A 19,956-nucleotide genomic window follows, 5' to 3' on the forward strand; every position below is an offset into this window, starting at 1 on the left:
TCTGTGAGTGCGGCGTTGGTCACCGAGCGGGGAGGACTTGGCAGGGGTCCTGGAGCAGGGGAATAGTGCCGGGGAAAGTAGAACCATCCGGATGAAATGGAAGAAAGCAGATGAGGACGGGCCTCCTTTCACTGGGCCAGCTTCTGTCGATCAGGTTCCCGGCCTCTCACCGCCGAAGCGATCCACACCGCGACTCGGGTGCCGAGCGGAGATGACCTTACCGCGTGCGGCAAGCCGCTTCCATGGCGCGGTGACAGTGCTGTGCATTTGTGCCATGCGTGCAGGGGAGGAGTGCGGCTGCTGGAAAGAGACAGGGACACTTCAGGCTCTCCTAGAAGCTCCTTCTGCACGCTTTTAATACAGGAGCATCCCCTAAGTGAGCATTCACCAGTATAACGCATCATCCGCTATCTTATGATTGGCTAAAACAACAAGTGACGACAGGACATCAGTCACAGGCTGTCCAACACCTCCGAAGTGTAAAAAAAGCCATAATAGTATTATGCTATTTCTTACTACATCCCCCCGCCAGCCTTGCATCTATCACACATCCTATCATGTAAAAATGTCTTTAGATTTTTTGTTCTGACCATAGTACTTGCAATCGTGTCAATGTCAGCCAAGGAGTCGTCTGAAATCAGAAATCATTCGCACGTGATTTTATCATCATCCATCATCCAAGCGTGTCTTTTTTTCACCAAGCCTGTCTTGGCCGGCAGAGACGGGTGCACTGGGTGCAGGCACGCAGGTTCGTTTCCATGGCGAATATCTCGTAAACACCACAGCTTCAGTGCACTGAGGTCACAGGTGGGCGGAGTCTGCAGCCCCGTGCCTCGATCAGTCGGAGTCGCACCACGTCCTGGGCGCCGGAGCTTATGGCAGCTGTAAAATAAATTAATAAAGTTATAAAGTGTGTAGTTGTGTCTCCTTTGGGTTAATCTTTGAGTAGCTGTAGTTTAACAATTTACTGCGATGTAAGAACAGACAGGTCATCGGAAAAAAAGGTCCATATAACATTTACCGATGCCTGAGTGTGGAAGGAGGTGCAGTAAGTGTTAAGCTGAGACAGTGTATCGGGGGCATGGATGTCCTGGGCTCACATGACCAGCAGGTTACCAGCTGTGACCAGGGTTTAATTCTTAGCCCCAGACCATGATGCCCAGTCCTGTGTCTCCTGTAGAGCACTACTCCATTTTCTGTGTTTCCCTAGTGTTGACTCCAAAATGTTTTATTGTCGGCCTTCCCACCATCTTGTCAGAGGCATCTCCTCTCCTGCACCCGCATAAGTGGCTCCTTCCCGCCCCCATGTCCTGTGACTCCGATCAGTATCCCGCCAAGAGCAAATCTCAGAAATCCCCTGATCTCAGGAATTATGATGTGCTGTTTTATCAGACTGGTCCTAAAATAGAGGATGAGAAAGTGGCTTAGTTTGCTTTTGGAAAAATATTTCCCACAGAGAGAGATGCAGGTATCCCTTGTAAAAATGATGTCTCTCATTATTGGCATATACAGAACTGTGTTTTCATCTGGCTTACAGACAGAAGTCCGCTCAACTGTGACACGCCACACTGTACTGCAGCGATTAGGAGGAAGAAGCAGGTGTGTTAGAAATCATCCATATGTCAGGTCAGTCTCTCCTCCCCCAGGCGTCAGACTTTGCCATATTGAAATTTATTTGTTTTGTGAACTCTCCTCCTGGCTAGAGGATGCTGTCAGCCATGCTGGAAAGGCTGGGGACACGGCCTAGCCTGGACCCACACAGCCTCTGCTCGGAATACTGCCGTCTGCTCTAACGCTCGCTCTGCTGCTTGTCTGCACGCTCATCAGATGATCGCCATCAGCTTCGTTTTGACGTTGGCTCTTGTCCTGCCGCTCTGGCCGTAATTCTGCCTCCATGCCCGCGCTGTCACTACCCCGTCGCTCGCTCGCCCCCACCTCATCAATGTGCTGTCGCCATCTCCAGCCTTTACTCGGACAGCGAGCCCTTAAGGCGGAGGAATCATGCTGTAGCTTCTGTGACTTTTCTTGACAACATAAAACCTCTGAATTGTTGATTTTGATCAGGAAGTGCGCCTTTCAGCTGCAGTAGTCTAAGGAGATATTTATCGTGCTAACTCCCAGGAGATGTCGAGCACGACATCGACAGATTCAGCATGCTAACGCGGGTAAATCACATGCAAAGTAACGACAGTTAAGCAGCGTGTCAGGGGCTGAGTAAGTTACTAATATAACGGCATCCATCACAGGTGGCCTGCTTCATCATCTCTGCATCTATGTGTGTATCTATGTGTCTGTGAGTTAACTGCCTCTCTGTGTGAGTGTGTGTGTGAACAACTGTGTTTTTTTTTTCCTCATGCTGTGTTCTTAAGCCATTTTGCACCCTCTGTTAATCTTGTTGTCTTCTGTTTCTGTTGTATTTTTAGTTTTATACATACATGTTTTATGAAGTGTTTCCCTGTATGCCTTCTGCTTTGATCCTGTATTTCACGTTTGACACCGGACTACAAAAATTCTGGCATGTTATTAGTATGGTATGTAATTGGTACGTTAGACTGAAGATAAAATGAGTTCTTAGGGCGGGGTTTCCAGTTTCGGTCAGCTGTGTGTAACATATAACATGTAAGATGTATGTAACAGTTTAATTACCATGAAAATAGTGTGTAGTGTTTGCAAACTACCCCAATGCTTTTGATACTGAATACTGAAGTTAATTTAAAGTTTATAAGGGAATAATACAGATTTTCCGTAAGAGTTCTTGTGTCAGTGTGAGAGTCTGAAAGTGTGAGTGTCACGCTACATGAATAAGAGCTGGCAACCCTGGTGGTGTGTGTGCGTGACTGTGTGTGTTTGCATGTGTCTGTGTATGTGAGGGTGAATCACCGCGGAAGAAGAGGCCTGGTTCAGTGCTTGAGTCTCTCTGGCTCCCCCCAACCGGAAGGAAAGGGCAGGCGTATTACTCTCTTCCTCTGTGCTTCTGACCCTCAGGAGGAGGGGGGGGGGGTGCAGGATGGGCTTCACATTTCCTCCTTCAGCCTGCCACCCATCGTACCGAACATTTACAAGACAGTGTTTCCTGCAGCTGCCTGGCCCTCTTCATTAGCCATGCCTTTAAGCCCGTTAGCAACAGGGGGTGAGAAGCCCCAGCCCCGAAAAGCACCACCGGCAAGGCTGCCGATTCTCCACCTCCTCATAACGTCCCCCGTCCAGCCTCCTGGTACCACTCACGCTGCCGAAATGGGTCATTCTCAGTAAAGAACTACTGTCCCAAATAGGAGGGCAAAAACTAAAATGGCAAAGTAAGCCACCACCTATATATTTATGAAGAAAAGTAGTGGCCGGTCAGGATTCAGGTTTTCAGGGCAGACCCCCCCCCTGCCCACCCCCGAGGTCAGCACTGTAACACCAGCACAGTTTCGAACTATTACTGAGTGGAAACTTGGCCGCCAGTGAGTAAGTTAACTCCCTTTGCTGCCACACAAGTGCCGCTTTCATGCAATGGACGCTCACCTTCCCAGTTCGAACCCAGGCTGGCTCCTGCGGTAAATTCCTGGAATATCTTAGATCGCAAACAAACACTGGCCTGACGGCCATGCGCCAGTGTCTGTCTCTGGCCTTCTCTGCCTGCCTCTCTCCACCCCACCCCCCCCCAGCTACCGTTCGAGGTCCATATATTTATTTTTCCTTATGGAAAGTAAAGCATGTGTCTTGTGGCCTGTGTCAGCAAGGCATAAATTTTTATTGTAGATTTAATTGGGGTGTCTCACACCAGACACAACCACGCTGCCTCCATCTAGTATTTCAGGAAGAGGTGATTACTGTAATTATGTCTGCGCGATGAGAGGTTTGCTATAATGAGTATCTTTCATTAAGCTCCTCTTGGCCTAAACAGTCTGCCGGGACGGCAAACGCACCACCCTCCCCAGTACCAGTCTCGCCTGCGCTTTCCCTCCTTTATCTCTGGAGCAGTCGGCACAGACGGGGCACTCTTTCGGAAGAGGGGCCGCTTCTACAGGGCCCGACTTTACTGCTCGCTTGTTTTCCTTTAGAACCCATCTGACGAGGAAGTTCTCTGCTAATCTGCTACGCCAGTGGAAAATTTTGTTTTGCAAAAAAAAAAATACCGCAATTTCACAACCGTTAACGAACAACAGGGACAGGAGTCCACGGGCCTGAGAAAGGCACACATCCCGAGCGTCTCCCTCTCTGCTCACTCAGTTACTCTCCGTTACTGTGGGAAATTTGGGGGAGAGTTAGGGGCCTGAATGTGTATAGACCTGCCGTGGACCTTTTAAAAAAAAACGGTCCCTGGTAAGGGCATTGGTTTTGGAAACCTCCTGAAATCCAACAGCGAGGGCCGGCCAGCATTTAGCTACATGACTGTAATGCAATCAGACAAACAAAAATAAAAAAGACTGCGTAAGACCACCCTCCGGGCTCAGTCCATTTCGTTTCGGTGGGCTCCATTTAAACAGCAATGGACACGTGTGAAATAACACGCGGGGCGTGTCGGGAATGGACGTAGTGCGGTGCATCACTGAATTGGGACAGCACACCCCCCACAAGTGATAACACAGCCCCGCCCCCGGCGAAATGCAGGGCCTGTTACACACTAACACACGCTGCGCTAAAATAGTGTCAGAGCTGCTGGGGACACGCCTTAAACTCAGGGTACATCAACAGGGCTGCTCTTCTCAAAACCACGTCCTGTCATCCATGCTGTTCTCTCACACTGATATTGTGCTTTATTCTCCGGTATTGCGTCGCTACATATGGAATAGTGCCATGTGTATTCATAGTGAACGGTGCTGTAATCAGGTATTGCGCTTACATGTTTCTGCTGTGACGTGACACTCCGGTTTAATCCGGACCCGGTGATGGTATCTGCAAGATGTAAACACGCCCCATCCTGCCTGCCCGCCTGCAAGCACATCTCACGTTACGTTACCCCAGCGGCACAGCTCTGTCGCACACTCTTTCCCCGAGTTCTAACTGCGTGCGACAGTCGCCAGTGCAGCGTTGCATTATGGGACGTCGCCTTGCCTCGCCGATTAAAGGGGCTCCGCTGGCTCTTCTTTCCATTACACTGAGTGTCTGCTTCATCAGCGGCTTCCATTAGCTTTCCGACATATGGTGTCCCATTCATTATTCATGCTCCCCCCCCCAGCCTGACCCACCATGGGCTGCGTTCTGCCGAGGAACACGCCGCCCGCTCCTGTCGCTCAGATTTAATCAATGTTTGAAGTGGGCCGGCCGAGCGGGAGATTGTGAGTCGTGGCCAAAGTCTCCTGGCGACATGGTAGCAGTATGTGATGGTCAAGCGCTCGGCAGACCAGGGGTGGATGGAAACACACACATGTATATAAACATGGAGATGGAATCTGTTTACCTGCCTCTGGGCACGCCCGCACACACGTGACGGGCCCCATCAGTCCACATGGAGACGCCGTGGCCTGCAGAGGCTGCATGCGAACTGTATCCTGCTTTGTTATTGACAGGGCAATTAATCTAGTAGCCCAGCACAGGAGCAGCTGTTTAATGGTGGCCAGCTGGATTGATCGGGTGAGTAACGGAGTATTTGAACCAGCCACGCGGACATACAGGTGGAGCCCCTAAGGGATGGTCTTTCCTACTCATAAAAACAGCGAACAAACTGGGTTTTAAGTGAACATTCTCTGTGCTGCGGTTTCATAATCACGTTTCTTGTAAGAGTCTCGATGGCTAAATACACCTTCATCTCCACATCCGGATCCCATGTTGTGTCTGCTGCCCTCCACGTTGAGAGACGTGTCAGCCACGGCGAGGGGGCTTCGGGGGGGAGAAAGACCTGCCTGCATTGTCAGAGTGGTGTGAACGCCTCTCGCACTCGTGCGAAGACAGACAATCCACCCTGTTGGGCCCAAAATAGACTGGAGCACAGAAATAGAGAAAGGGGGGGGGGGGCAGTGCAGCACTGCTTAAAGGGATGGGCTTAATGTCCACTGTTAAATTGAGCAGAAAGACTTAAAGCTCAGAAGAGGCACTGCTGAGATGCTTCTGAGTGAGGGTTTGATCCCCCAGCAAAAACATGACATCACACAGTGTGTACCTGGCATGCATGAGTGTCTTCAGCTGGCAAGAAAGAACACTGTGCACTCATTCATAACTATTATAACTATTCATAATTCTCATTATTAATAGCACTATTATTAAATATTTGTAATTATTGCAAATAATAATCCGAATTAGGACAATAAGAATTTATTCATCGTGGATAATTTTTGGTGTTGTTGCTGTTTCGTTGCTGTTATTCTGAATTCAGAAATGTCCCTCTCCGCAAATGGACAGGAGATTATCAGGCGATATTTAAAGGAGAATAGGGTCAGGGTGGGCTGCAGCCTAGCAGAGCTCTTCCAGGGTCAGCTGAGGATGGAGTAGAGCTGCCGAATCTTCAAGACCAATTTCGGTGGGGGGTGCTGACGTACACATGAGCAGCCACTCGTGTCGCCTACTGGAGCTGCACACGCATGCTCAGGTCAAGGGTGATGGGGTGTCTGCTGGCTCTTTGTCTTTCTAAGCATGGCTACATGCGAGATGCATCTAAGGGCCTAAGCTGGGCTGACCAGTTTGCATTTTTGTGTTTCGGTGGGGGGAGAACCAGGTCTTATTACAGGGGTGTGATGATGGCAAGTAGGCCTGACGAGACATGAATGTTATTCACTTATTTATCGGCTTGACCAAACCCCTACTATAAAATTACTAGCAATCTGAGCTACCTCTTGGTTTTGTCTCCGTTTGAGTGTAACCCAGAGCATAAGTGAGATGCTTGGTTGGTTGTAACACTCGTTTGTCACTCATGGCTGATGATGTGGTGCGTAACCCCTCCCTGAGAGGTGAGCATGATTCTGCCCTTATGTCACACACACTTTTGGTGACTAATGTCACTTGTTTATTTTCCTGTTCCTCGGCAAAGACACAGTGAGCCGGCTTGGACACAGTGGGGGAAGGAACGGGCGAGATCTCAATTTGCCATCCATCTACCTCGGCGGTGTGATGTCATCTTCACAGGAAGCTGAAGTGGACGACAACACTGAACATCTCACTGGATGTTTAAAGGTATCCCTTTTTCGGACATTTTCCGAAATGCACAGACCTTAACCGTATCTGCTCACGGACGGGGCAGCCCCTAGTTACACAGGTGTATCATTCAGGGTCCGCCTACGGCTGGCCGACACCCACAGTCCGGCACACAGGGGAGTGCACCTCTCTCTCCATGTTGGAGGAAGAGGCACCAGAGAGTCATTAAAAGTGGAATATCTGAAGTGGAACTTGGCTTCAAAGAATAAGAAAATAAAATTACACTTCCCCTCCATTCTGGATGCCTTGGAAGCCTGCGAGAGATGGCATGGGCCCATCGTTTGAGGTCGGTGACTGCATATTACTGCTATATAAATATGGAGTTAAAAAAGAAAAATCAGTCACGGTGGCCAAGAGCCGCTGGGGATTTCCAGTCGCGGCCGATTATACGTACAAGTGGGGCAGCATGAAACTTCCATCCACAGTATCGCGCTGTTTATCGCAACCATGTCGAAGAGATCCAGCCTGCTTCCTATCAAAACCAAGCATGCAACGTGTACATCAGCATATTCTGTGTGCACAGGCTAAGCTTGCTGTTCTCAGCTCCACGTAGGTCATTGGCCGAGTGGCAGCGGCACGGATGCTGACCTTTGCTCTGTAATCTCGGGACACTGAAATAAGTTGGGAGTTTATGCACCAATGTCTCATAATTGCTGTTTTATCTGAGCCAAACTTCGGCTAATATCTGTGACATCATGTGATAACATCTGAACGTGATCTAATCGACTCAAATGTATTTTGAAAACAAGTTTGTCATTCAACAGATGCTTCTGCAGATATTTTTCTTATAGATGGCATCCCAGGTCGTATATTTAAAGCCTGCGCTGAGCAGCTGGCTGTAGTGTTCACGGTCATATTCAATCGATTACTGACCCAGTCTATGATATCAACATGTTTTAAGAGATCCATCACTGTACTATTACTGTCTAAAGCAGTACCACCCTGTCGCATTAACTTCTGTAGCAATGAAGTGTTCCGGGAAACTTGTGAAGGATCTCATATCCACTTCTCTACCCAAGAACCTGCATTCAGTACAATTCACATATGAAGCTAACAGATCCACAGATGATGTCATCACCCTCCTGATCCATACTGTATTAGGCCACCTGGACAACAGGAAAGGCAACTATGAGAGGATGCTGTTCATCGATTATAGCTCAGCATTCAACACTACAAACCCCTCCGGGCTCATCATTAAGCTCAGTGACCTTGGACAGGACATTTCCTTGTGTAACTGGGTACACACTTTTTTTGTCAAACAGAACCTAGGTCGTAAGAGCGGGCCGCGACCATGGGGGCAGCCCAGGTCTGTGTGCTGAGCCCTCTGCTGTACTCTCTGTATAGCTATGACTGCAGGACCACAATTCTACTCCAATGTCCTTGTACAGTTTGTGGACGATATATCTGTTCTGGGTCTGAACGCCTATAATAATGAGCAGGTCTATTGTGGGGAGGTGGAGAGAATTTTCACTTTGGTGCCAGGAAAATAGCTTTTTCCTCCATGCAAACAAGACACAATGAGCTGAATGTGGAACTTGGGAGAAGACAGAAGAGGAATTACCACCACATCAGTATCAATGGTGCTTTGGTGGAGAGGTTAAGCAGCTTCAGTTGCCCCAGTGATCACATAAGCAGAGACCTGACTTGGTCCCACACACTGACTCCTTAGTAAGGAAGGCTCACCAATGTCTGTACCACAGGGGCTTCAGGCTGCCCTCCCAATACTGAAGATCTTCTACAAAGCAAACATCTAAAGCATCCTGACAGCGAGCATCGCTGCCTGGTTCAGGAGCAGCACACAGCAGGACTGCAAGGTTCTGCAGAGAGGTGTGCAGTCAGCCGGATGCACAATCGGATCTGCACTCCCCAACCTTCAGAACATCTACATCAAAAAATGCAGGTTCAGGGCCATGGAATTCATTAGAGATTCCTGCCACCCCAAACATTGCCTCTTCTCTGTGCTGAGTTTGGGGAAACGTTTTCCCTGCTTCAAGACCAGCAAAGATAGGCTGAGGAAGAGCTTCTGTCCCCAGGCGATACAGATCCTAAATGAGATCAGTGTTTAAAACCTGCACAGCCAACATTCCTGCCTACTCAACTTACACATGTGCAGTGTATATATGTAAATACTTATTTACAGAGGTGGAAATTTCAGGTCCAGAAAGTAAAAATCCAGATCAGGGTTTTGTTTCAACCAACCAGTTGAGTCCTCTGTGACTCTGACTCTTTATGGTCAGCTGGTTGGTTGAAACAAAATCTTGGTCTGGATTTTTACTTTCTGGACCTGAAATTTCCACCTCTGCTTATTTACTCTTAAACTCTTTCACTACTTCCCACTTACCATACTACAAATATTTATGATTATTTTTATGTTTATTGTTTAATACCTAATGTCCTGTCTCTTTAGACATATGTCCCCATCATAATGCATTTCACTGCACACTGTACTGAGTATACCTGTGTGAAGTGAGAATTAAAACTTGGAACATGTGATCATCATCCTCCCCTTCTGCCCATAAGTACAGGAGTCTGCTGAAGAAATTAAAGATTTCACTTCAATAAGCAAAGCTTGCCACCCTACATCTGGCCACCACCTACACCCACCCCCCCCCACCCTCCCCCGTCTGGCCTGCAAACACAGACAGCAGAACACAGGCAGCTGCATAAAACTGAAAGACACTGCTGTAGTGACAGATATGCCAGGGTACTGTCTGCTGTATGCGCAATAGTTCTAGCCGAAAGCTCTACAAGTGGGCGAAACCTGGTGAATTCCCAGCAGAGGGTTTAAGGCAGGAACGGTGTGGATTCATGGGCGGGGCCCCCTGGGAGCCCATTACGCCGGGCTCGGCCACGGAGCCCCCATCGCCGCCGTGTCCTACAACAAGCCTCACCTGCTTCACTCTTAGATGCTAATAATAATATTTATAAGCACAGAGGAACTGCTTTGGCCTCCATATTTTTCAAATGGCAGGACTTATATGAGACCCTCCCACCTAGACAATGACACAAAAGCAGAGAACAATAAGAAGCTGTGTGAGCCCAAACCAACATCAGTGAGTGACACCGATGCTTAGCAACCTCTTGGGGCAAGAAGCCCTTTTTTGCCCCAGTGATTTGCAGTGCAAACACTGAGCTACCCTCTACCCTCTATGGATACCCTCAGTTGACTAAGGACGGACACGCATTCTACTGTCACTGGATTTCCAGTCGTACTGTTCTCACTCCATAGAAAAGTGCAGGATGAGTAAACAGACAGACTGCATCTAAAATGATGCCAACAATATGCATATTTTTAAGTATGAATATCCTGTTTTGTGTTTTGATGGTGTTACAAGTCATTTTCACATCTTTCATAATATATCAACACTGGTAAAAGGCTTTTATCAATCTGACCTATACTTTGGTGTCCATATCACTCAAAGCAGGATGTAGTGCTCATATTTGGCAAAAATAAATAAATAAATAATAATAATATAATAATAATATGTGTATATATATATATAATTTTGCTTCATCCTCCCAGCGTCAGCATCACTGGTAACGGTGTGAGACATCTTAAAGAGATGCACCTCTGAACGGAAAGTATGATTATAATAAAATAATAGTAATAATAATAAGATCGTCATCATCATCATCATCATCATCAATATACAAATCTTGAATCCCAACGAGGGAGCACGATTTTTAAGTTCGCCGGACCTATTAGGTATGACTGAAAGCCTATGAGACGTACGGTCCCGTTTGATCAGTATCTTTTGGTTACAGTGTTATGCATTTATTACTGAGTATAGTATAAACAGTGTATCGGTGAAGGAGTTACGCAACAGGGAGTCTTCGATTTGAAATGTGAAATTCGAAAAAAAGGGAAAAAAATCAACGCGCCGTTTGAGTTATTAGGACCAAGCATTTTAACATACATATTTAATATGACAGCTTTATTAAACGGGTAAGAGACGCTAACCTCTGCTTTGCTCTGCTCGCCCCCACCCCCGACCCGATGTAAGCTCCTACATTCAACGCATGCTCCCCGAGAGCAGCTCCCGTGTGCGCTAAACGGTGAACTCGGGACACCGGCACATGCAGTCGCTCGAAGAAGGGCAGAATCAAGAGAAAAAAACGCAAACGTCATGGAAAGAGTGACGTCAGGCTTAATTAGCCGAAGGGAAAGACTTGTTCCAGACCGTAGGTGGAGTCTGCATAATAAACTAGCTCCTAACGTGCACGCATATGCCGCCTTAAAACTGCACAATAGCGCCGTAAAACAGCTGGGAGTGAGAGAAGAAAAAAAACACAGCACCCGGGTCCCGCTACACGGAGCACGCGCCGCGCGACCCGCAAGTGGCGTGAAGGTGCGCGCGCGAACCAGCCAGTTTCCATCCGGGTACGAGCGCGATGACGTCGCGGTTTCCACGGGCGACCACGATATTTCAAGTTAAGCGAATAGCAATCGGCGTCGGCGTCCGGGGTCCTTCCTCCTGGCGTGGGTCACGTGGAGCCGGGCGACGCCGCGCGCCGTGGGCGGGATTTGAGCCCAGATCGGGAGAGGGAGGTCCACTCTTCTTGGAGACCGAGGGAGACGGGGGCGAGGGGAGCCGGAGCAGCTTTCCGCGAACTGTGTGAGTGCTGGCGTCTCACTGTCCCCCTTTTTTTAAAAGCAGTTTTTTTTTTTTGGGGGGGGGGGGGGGTTTGTGTTCAGTGCCATACGTTGTAGCTGGACACTCGGGGTAAGCGGGTACCTCAGGTAGTCCGCCCCCTCCCACTTCGGCGCCGGTTTTACCTCAGCTGGCAAATTGCTGAGCCTCAAGTTTATGTTTCCTGTGAACAGAGGGAAGGGGCACGACGGCTAGCCTCTTCGCAGTAGTTTTATTTTGATTTTTTTTGTGTATAACGGAACTGTCTGTCTTCCCCCGGGTGCGCCTAACAAGCCGGGCTGGGAGTTGGGAAGTCTACGGCTGTGTGGCCGCGGCCGGTGTCTTCAAAGGGGGCAGCTGGCGGACACCCCCCTCCGCCTGCAACTGAGCCGGGCGGCCCCTTCGGTCGTTTGTTAATTCATTAATTAATTAATTTAATTGTTCGTTTGCTTTGCTTGAGGTACGGCAAGAGTGAAGGGTGTCAGGAGTAGCAGCACCCCCCTCCCCCCAAGTGGAAGATGTGCAGAGGGCGCTTCGCTGCTCCGTCGGCCTCCACTTAGTCTTATCTGAAAAGAACAACTTTTTTTTTTTTTTTACTGTCTGTCCCCCGTTTTTCCACTTTTTTTGATCTATCACATTGGCGCAAGAGCCAAAGGAAGCAGAGCGACCAGGGATGATGCTCCGTGTAGCCACTCGATAAATAAGGAAGAAACACAGTAAATGATTTTATTTATGCTCTGCAAACTTGCGGCACTATCTTCTTCACTAATAATTTACCTGTCAGGCTTCACCATTTGGAGGACAATAATAATAAGAAACAAGGAGGACATACCATAGCTTCTATTTAGCGTTGAATTCTTAAGAAGGTAAGTTAATTTGATAGCTAAGATAATGACTTGGTAAGGTTTAATGCGAGTGTGTATGCCAGGGGCAATTACGTTAATTCACTTATTTCAGTGGGCTGAATTGTCGTTTTTACTATCCAGCCGTTTTGTGCGGTTAGAAATATAACGGAAACCGGGTCTGTGGTTTGATCCAGACTCGAACCGGATCCGATGTGTGGCCTGATCCGGATTCGAAAGTTTACTTCTAGTGACTGATATTTGAGATGCATAACTTTGATCTTGAAATATTATTACGGAATGCTAGATGAATTTATTAATAGTACTGTCCAACAAAATAATTTCCCGCATATCAACGAACAGTACCTCGCTCCGCCGAGTGGTGATAATGTAAATGGATCACAGCAGCAGTCGTCTTCAAGAAGTTTGTGTCTAAGGATGGAGATTCACAGGACATTCGTGTGGTTAAGCGGGATAGCACATTGTTGGATATTCCTCCTGGGTTTCAGCTGTGTTTCAACGCATCCTGTTAGTAAATGTTAAGCGATAAAGAGTAAATTAGAGCAGGAGCGCCTCCTTGTCTATGCCGGAATGTATGAATTGATGTAAGTCCGTTCTGCGCCTCTAGCTAGTCACTAGTTTTCAATTTTACTGCTAGTGCTATCATACTGTGTCCAGTCGCCAAGACCTCCGATTTAATGAACTGTCCCATGCCGGGACGGTCGCATCAGGTTGTTTATAAGCCGCTTAATTTAGCTGAGTTTATAAACGAGTTAGTTTTTTTTTATCTGCTCCGTTTGTGCATTTTATTGTGGACGGAGGCTGCCCCCGGCTGAAGGTAGAGTGGCACGTTTCTGTGCCATAACATATTTTTGCCCCCCTCCCGTCCCCCTGTCCGGAATGAGCTCAAGTCCTGTTAAATTGTTTGCAACATGAGAAGCAATGCTCCGCATGACCTTGAGTACAAATAGTCCGAAGACTTTCTTCCCCCTGAATTATTGGATATCGGGAATAAAACCGTGGCACATTTAAAAATAGAGCAAGACGATAACCGTGCTCTATAACAACCCGTGCCAGGGATAGGAATCGGCCGATATGATTGTGCTTGCACGGGACAACTATAGAAAAACATTCTCCGCATAGTTGCCATAAGGCGCAATATCACCCATTTACTGGATAAAGTTTTGCATTGGCATCTTAACACTTAAGACATCATGTAACGAAATTTACTAAATAAGAACTATAGTACGTTTTAGGCTATAGCGGTTCCTCAAATGGACCCGACTTTGATATGTATTACATTTGTTAAAGCCATTAGAAGATGAGCTGTTCATTTAAAACCTCCCATCTGTTTTAAAGTTGACTTGAAACGTTTTTACTGCTAATGGACTAATTTTCACATTTTACCTTCTGGAGACATTAGTTGACTGAAGCTGAATGCCTTGTAATGTCTCTCTGCTGTTGAAATGTCAGCGCTTAGGCTTTGTAGAAAGGATTTGACATTTTATGTTTCCTTAAGGGCCCGGAAAGAACTTCACGTATACCCTTAGGTGATGCTTTCAACAAAGAAAAATGTAGTAATACGGCCTGTGGATGGCTCTTGTGAACACCTGAGCCAACAGCTGATGGGAATATACAAGATTTTCCCTTAGTTCTGTTTGCACTGCTGTAGTCTGTTTTCAATATCACTGAATGGGGCTGTTTGAAACGGTAATTGTTTAATGATTTACCTGACCCATCAAATAAAGAAACCTTTGACTGCATGTAAAATAAGATTCTGCGGCCTTTGAACTAGAACTAATTGTGCTGTTGCTCTCATTGCTCAAAAGCATGCACTAATGCTGGTTTGAGATATATATTTTATATATCTTGAATGCTTTCACAACTGTGAAGCGCTGATGCATGTAATCTTGGCCCTGGCTATTACTGTGCACCCACCTCATGTACACTGACATTGAATAGTTGTTGTAATTGCATGACATTGTAACAGAGTACTTTGAATCGTCCAGTGGTATGCTGATGGAATGTTGTTGAGAAACATTTTCCTGGCCAATTTCAGGTAGTGCCTTTGCTCTTGTGCTTCTATTTATTTGCAGTTTGGCTGAACTGCCTTATCTGTAATGATTTTAGAGACCTGGTAACTAGTCTTAGTAACAGTGCATTGGTTCCAATTAATATAGACCTGGGCTAGTTATAGTGCTGATATCTTGTACTTGAATTAAAAAAGATTTAACTGTGATTGTTTGCTTTTTGCACTTAGATCAGTTGCATTATACTTTATCATAGAACGCCCACAGTGGATTTATTTACTGTTGTATATACATTTAAGATCTGTTACCGCATTTCTTTCAACTTGATCTTTGGTTTTTTCCCATAATCGGTGTCTGTCTAACATGTGGGTTACACATATTGTGATAAACTGTTATGTGTGCTTAAATGCAAATGAAATTTCATGGCAATTTTAGGCAGTCACATTAGTTAATGGATTTTTTTGTATTATATTCCCAAAATGCTACTTCGCTCACTTTGGTGAATATAGTTAGGCCTGTCACGATAAACGATAAGTCAATTAATTGCACGATAATTAAAATGAGGTAGATAATTTTTCCAGCCGCGATTTTTCATTTGCATGCTTGTTTGTTCTCCTCGTGTCTCTCTCTACCAAATGGGAATATCTGCTCTTTTTAGCAAACCGGCTCATTTGGCTCAGCTCACCAAGAAGAGCCGGCTCTTTCAGCTCCTAAACGTCTCTTTTTAAAAAACCCGCCCCTCTCTTTTTGTTTAACCTGATGGTGATTAGCATGACCTGATTTGAGCTTGTTAAAAATAAGACGCCATCTCGTGGGCAGGTTTTTTCGGAAGACAACGTGTTCCAGCCACTGTTGTCCTTAATGTTTTAAGCAGCTCAAAAACCCAGACAATTCTGTAAACATTAATAAAACGGCTCTTGAACAGGAGCCGGCTCCCATCGTTCACTAAAGAGTCGGCTCTAAGAGCAGTCTCGTCCGTGAACGACACATCTCTAGTAATGAGGCGTGAACTCTCGTGTCAGTGGGCTCTTTGCATGTCAGCTTCAGCGTTCATGGAAATGCGGCTCGCTCATTTCCGGTCTGTGACAAATGACTTTGGTTCATACATGCCGTTTACTAGATTTGCCCAAACTTATGATCAACGACGTACCTCGCTTTTGTAAATCCTTCTCCAAGGTACCAACGAGTAAATTACAGAAGGGCTTTAAGATGTTTGCCTTGTCTTACGTCCATGGATATGAAGGGGAGTCTTATTCGTTCAACTTTGTGGCTGGCTTTAGACTGAGACATGAAGAAGTTAAAAACGGTTATGATGAACATCCAATTATCAATTTCACCTAGCCAGGTGTGTTCGCTATAAAGTCAACATGTTGGTATTTCTTGTTCGGATTTTGCCAGACTAAAGTAGCTACAGATTTGCATATGGCCTATTGAGGCTCCTGCTTTTATTCATTTGGAGTGTTTTGTTGTTAGCACTTTTTGTTTACAAAGGTCCTAATTGGCAGTTTTGCCAGTTTTCCCTGTATGAGCATACTGTTTTATATTGTAAGGTAGATTTTGTGTACAGAGACTTCATAATACATTTTATTTATTGTTTTTGGTTGTTTTGTTTATTTTAGATATTTAAAATGTCTTCCAGTCCCAGTGTTAAATGTTCTTTGGAAATTAAAGTTTATTGATCTTTAAAGGGTGTACTTGCATTAATATGCCATTATTATTACATCAATTGAAAATGGTCTCACAACGACAATATTATTGTTTATCGCAATAATTCCTGGGTCAATTTATCATCCAGCAAAATTTGTTATCATTACAGGCCTAAATATAGTATATTTTTGGTGTATTCTGCTGTCTGATGCCTTGGTTTGTAAGCATATTTTTTTTTATGAAGTTGGTTTATTATGGCTGCAAGAAATTCTATGATTGAGAAGCTCCTTCACAGCGCTGATTTGCATTGGACTGTTGTCAGTGAAGTATATGAATAACTGAATGTTTCTATAAAAGTCGTATTTCTAATCTGAGTAAATCAGTATAAGACAGAATTATCTAATTTTGAGTTGCTTCATCTGAAAACTCAGTAATTGAGACTCTGACTTGGGGGGCAGAATATATTTTACAAAAGAGGTAATGGAGCCTTTGTGTAGCGTTAAGCTGAGGTGACATTCAGCCACATAGACTATCATTGCAAGCTAAAAATAGTTGCCTGAACTATTAAATGCCTTTTAACAATGTATCTGTTTACTTATCATGAAACTTCATTGTATGCGGATGCAAAAAAAAGGATGGAGACTAAGGCCTGGGGTAATGATCTCATGGAATACACAAAATAGATGTGCTCACAGATGTGAGGGCCAGAAGATCCCAGTGCAGCCTTTTTAACCAGGCACATTGGACACCCTTGTATGTAGGGCCCTCCTGAAATTCTTCGACACGTCATTGGCCACACAATTTTTGTAGGAATGAAGTGGCTTTGAGAAAGTGCATTCAGCAGTTTAGCATGCCTGTTAATGCAGCACCAAAGCACTGATTCATAATTATGAAGGTGATATTAGGGGGTTGAGGTAGCAACTTCTGGGTTGGTTTCAAATTGTTTACCATCCTGTGATGGGACATGCGGAGTTAAATTATGACAGGTGACAGAACAGTAGAAACTACCAGTGTGTTGCAGAAGGCATTTAAAGAGTCCATAAAATGGGCAGTCGTGACGAAGTGGTGCAAATTGTTCTTCATTATAGGGTCAATATTCATGATAAAATTCAGTGTTCCTTAGTATTGTGTCCTGGGAGTGGTTCTATTTTTCTGGAACCAGTCTGTGTGCTGGTTTCGCAGTTCACTGAAATGTCATGTTTTCAGCTCTCTGCTGGCTCTTCCTGCTAAACTATAACAGAAGGTACTGTTAAAGATATTTAGTGTGGCACCATCCCCTTCGAGCCCAACCTGCTGAGGAACAGGCAAACCTGAGCAGGCAGACTTTGTCTTAATAAACCAGCAGTTTGTCTAGAAGTTACTCTACTGCTGTCAGATGGCTGAGCTTTACAGCTCCAGTAACGTGGTAGAGCCACCTTGCTGCTAACTGGTGTTTTTAGGGTGTGAACTTCGTTGCTAGCCGCTCTAAACCTAGACCTTTGTTTTTGCCCAGCCCCCAGACTTGCTTGGGGAAGCCCGCCTGTTTCTTTGGGTTATGGACGGACCCTGGGAGGAAGCGTGAACAAGTAGTCAGCTGCGAGTGGGGGAGGGGTGTGCCGGGGGCGCTGGGGTCACACAGTTGGCACTGGCTCTTGCATGAGGTTGGTCTCGCCTGGCAGGGGAGTGGGGCCCGCAGGCAGTTGCACGTCACTTTGCTGTGTGACAAGGAACACAAAGCGGTCTCGTATTCAAAGTGACTCCATCAAAGGTATGCGCATGCTTGGAAATGTGCTCTGTGTTTATACATAAAAAGGAGCTGCATGTTGCTGGAGGCTTGCCTGGTATTTTCTGATGTCAGAGTCCTGGGAAAACTGACCATGGTGCGGTATCATATTAACATTTTACATTTACAGCCCGCAAAGTAAATAAAACATTTCAGTCCTCACAGGGGGGCTGTAAAAGGGAACTTGCCTTAAAGATTGCTGCAGCAGGGTGGTTGGGACTATAGGAACTCGAATGGAAAGCTGAGGATAGGAATGACCCCCACCTGCCTGGTTCTGTGCTGTCCTGTCAGTCTACTGGGAAGCCCCTGTGAGCCCAGGCCTTGTGTCCGCAGTGTTCTGAAGTGGTGCTGTCAGCTGGGTCACCATGTTCCCACTTTGTACCTCTCTGTGGATGGTGGGGGGGGTTGCATGTGGTTAGCTAAAAATAGCCTCCTGGCCTGCACTAGTAAAGAGGGACCCCTGGATCTGCTGTCCTGGTCCGATGGCTTGCACCCAGCCTTGGCAGCGATTGGGGGGGGGGGGGGGGAGGGGGGGTACTGTTGACAGCCAGCAGGAGGGTTTCCTTTCGTTCTTGTGATTTGGATGTGTTGTGGGGGGTGGGGGTGTGTTACAGATTTGATATGGTATGTTCCATGGCAAGTAGCCTGCAAGCTTTGCTTTAGAGGTGGTGTATATGTTTTGGGTTGCTAATTAAGTTTAGAAGGTAATTTCAGGTTCTTCTGTGCAGGTTGAGTTTGTGTATAGTTAAGGGACTGTTGGTTGTTATTCAGAATCAAATTTATTTTGGCAAATACAGCTATGTACAAGGAATTAATTTCTGGTATGATACATATTGCATACAATAATGCGCAAATCACAGTAGGTTTTATAATAAATACAACACAAAGCACAGACAGGGTAGCAACATGCAGCGCAAGTGTGGACAGGATAGACAATATTCAGTGTGGGTGGTTAGGCACCTTTTTCACGGAATCTTCATATGATGTAGCAGTAAATGTCAATGAGGACTGGTTCAGTAATTGAAAGATCTAGGAAAGAAGCTATTAGTGTCAAGGTGAACTTTAGTCATTTTAGCAGAGGATGCAAACTTCATTTTAAACTTCGCTTTAGTTATTATTTGTGTTCTTGGGGGTTGACAATTGGATGCCAAAGCCATTCTCCAAAGGTTTGTTTTTTTATTCACCAATTTGGATTGTGTCTTCATACGTTTCCAAATGCTGTATTTCTTGTACCTGTGTCCATTAGCCAAAATGCCTGGGAAAGATGTTGCAATGCCAGCCGCCTACTTCCTTCCACTCTGGAGGCTGAAAGCTTTGTTGCCATGTAGCTTCCTCAGAGGAGATCACTTTTTGGTTACTTCTGCCCACACCCCTGTAGGTATGCTGTCCCTTTGGGGTGATGAGAGGTCTGACTTGGTCTGAATATGAAGGCTAACAAGCCAGCACAGTGCTCGAACCTGGATCCCTTGAACTGAATGGACTTAGCTTTCAGAGATGTACCATGCTATATCAGACTGTGTCATTTTCTGCAGTAATGATGCTGCCACAGTGTCAGACTGTGCTTGTTTGTGCCCTTGCCAGCTGTGTGCCCGCAGACACTGACCTTCCAGCCTTTCAACATGTGACCTGCTCTGCAGCCTGAAACTCGGTGTGCTCTGAATGCCAGCAGTGACTCTGCGTGGGGCACAATACTGCTTGGCCATGAGGACCGTGTGAAAAAGAGCGTTTACTCGAGTGTGCTTGGCTGCCATGGCTGGTCCAATCTGACTGTGAGGCTTGCATGGGGCTAGTATTGCAGTGCCTTCAAGTCTGAAGACAGTGTCTTAGCATTGCGTATATAGTAAAATTAGATATGAGTTCGCTATATAACGATCACATGGCTTGATGTACTACTTGGAAAAAGTGATCTGTTTCTCTTTGGTACTGGTAGC

General features: G+C 46.0%; 1 protein-coding gene and 1 long non-coding RNA gene across 8 annotated transcripts in view; both read left to right on the plus strand.

Annotated features, from left to right (window-relative positions):
• Nucleotides 1-9,260, plus strand: part of LOC125745984 (uncharacterized) — a 40,293-nt gene extending 31,033 nt beyond the window's left edge. Inside the window, exons 3-5 of one of the 2 annotated variants that reach the window (XR_007398820.1) lie at nt 1,542-1,626; nt 6,950-7,092; nt 7,188-9,260. This is a non-coding gene — a long non-coding RNA (uncharacterized LOC125745984). Of the gene's footprint in view, nt 1-1,541; nt 1,627-6,949 lie in introns of both variants that reach the window. The other variant, XR_007398819.1, reaches the window with a different exon arrangement.
• A 2,091-nt stretch (nt 9,261-11,351) lies between these two features.
• Nucleotides 11,352-19,956, plus strand: part of atp2b1a (ATPase plasma membrane Ca2+ transporting 1a) — a 38,902-nt gene continuing 30,297 nt past the window's right edge. For 3 of the 6 annotated variants that reach the window (XM_049019199.1, XM_049019230.1, XM_049019241.1), the window contains exon 1: nt 11,782-12,610. The gene's annotated coding sequence lies outside the window, so the exon portion shown is untranslated. Of the gene's footprint in view, nt 11,730-11,781; nt 12,611-17,991; nt 18,011-19,956 lie in introns of those variants that run through there. The other 3 variants (XM_049019217.1, XM_049019209.1, XM_049019224.1) reach the window with 3 other exon arrangements.

The sequence above is a fragment of the Brienomyrus brachyistius genome, chromosome 1, assembly GCF_023856365.1.
Source record: "Brienomyrus brachyistius isolate T26 chromosome 1, BBRACH_0.4, whole genome shotgun sequence".
Taxonomy (NCBI): Eukaryota; Metazoa; Chordata; class Actinopteri; order Osteoglossiformes; family Mormyridae; genus Brienomyrus; species Brienomyrus brachyistius.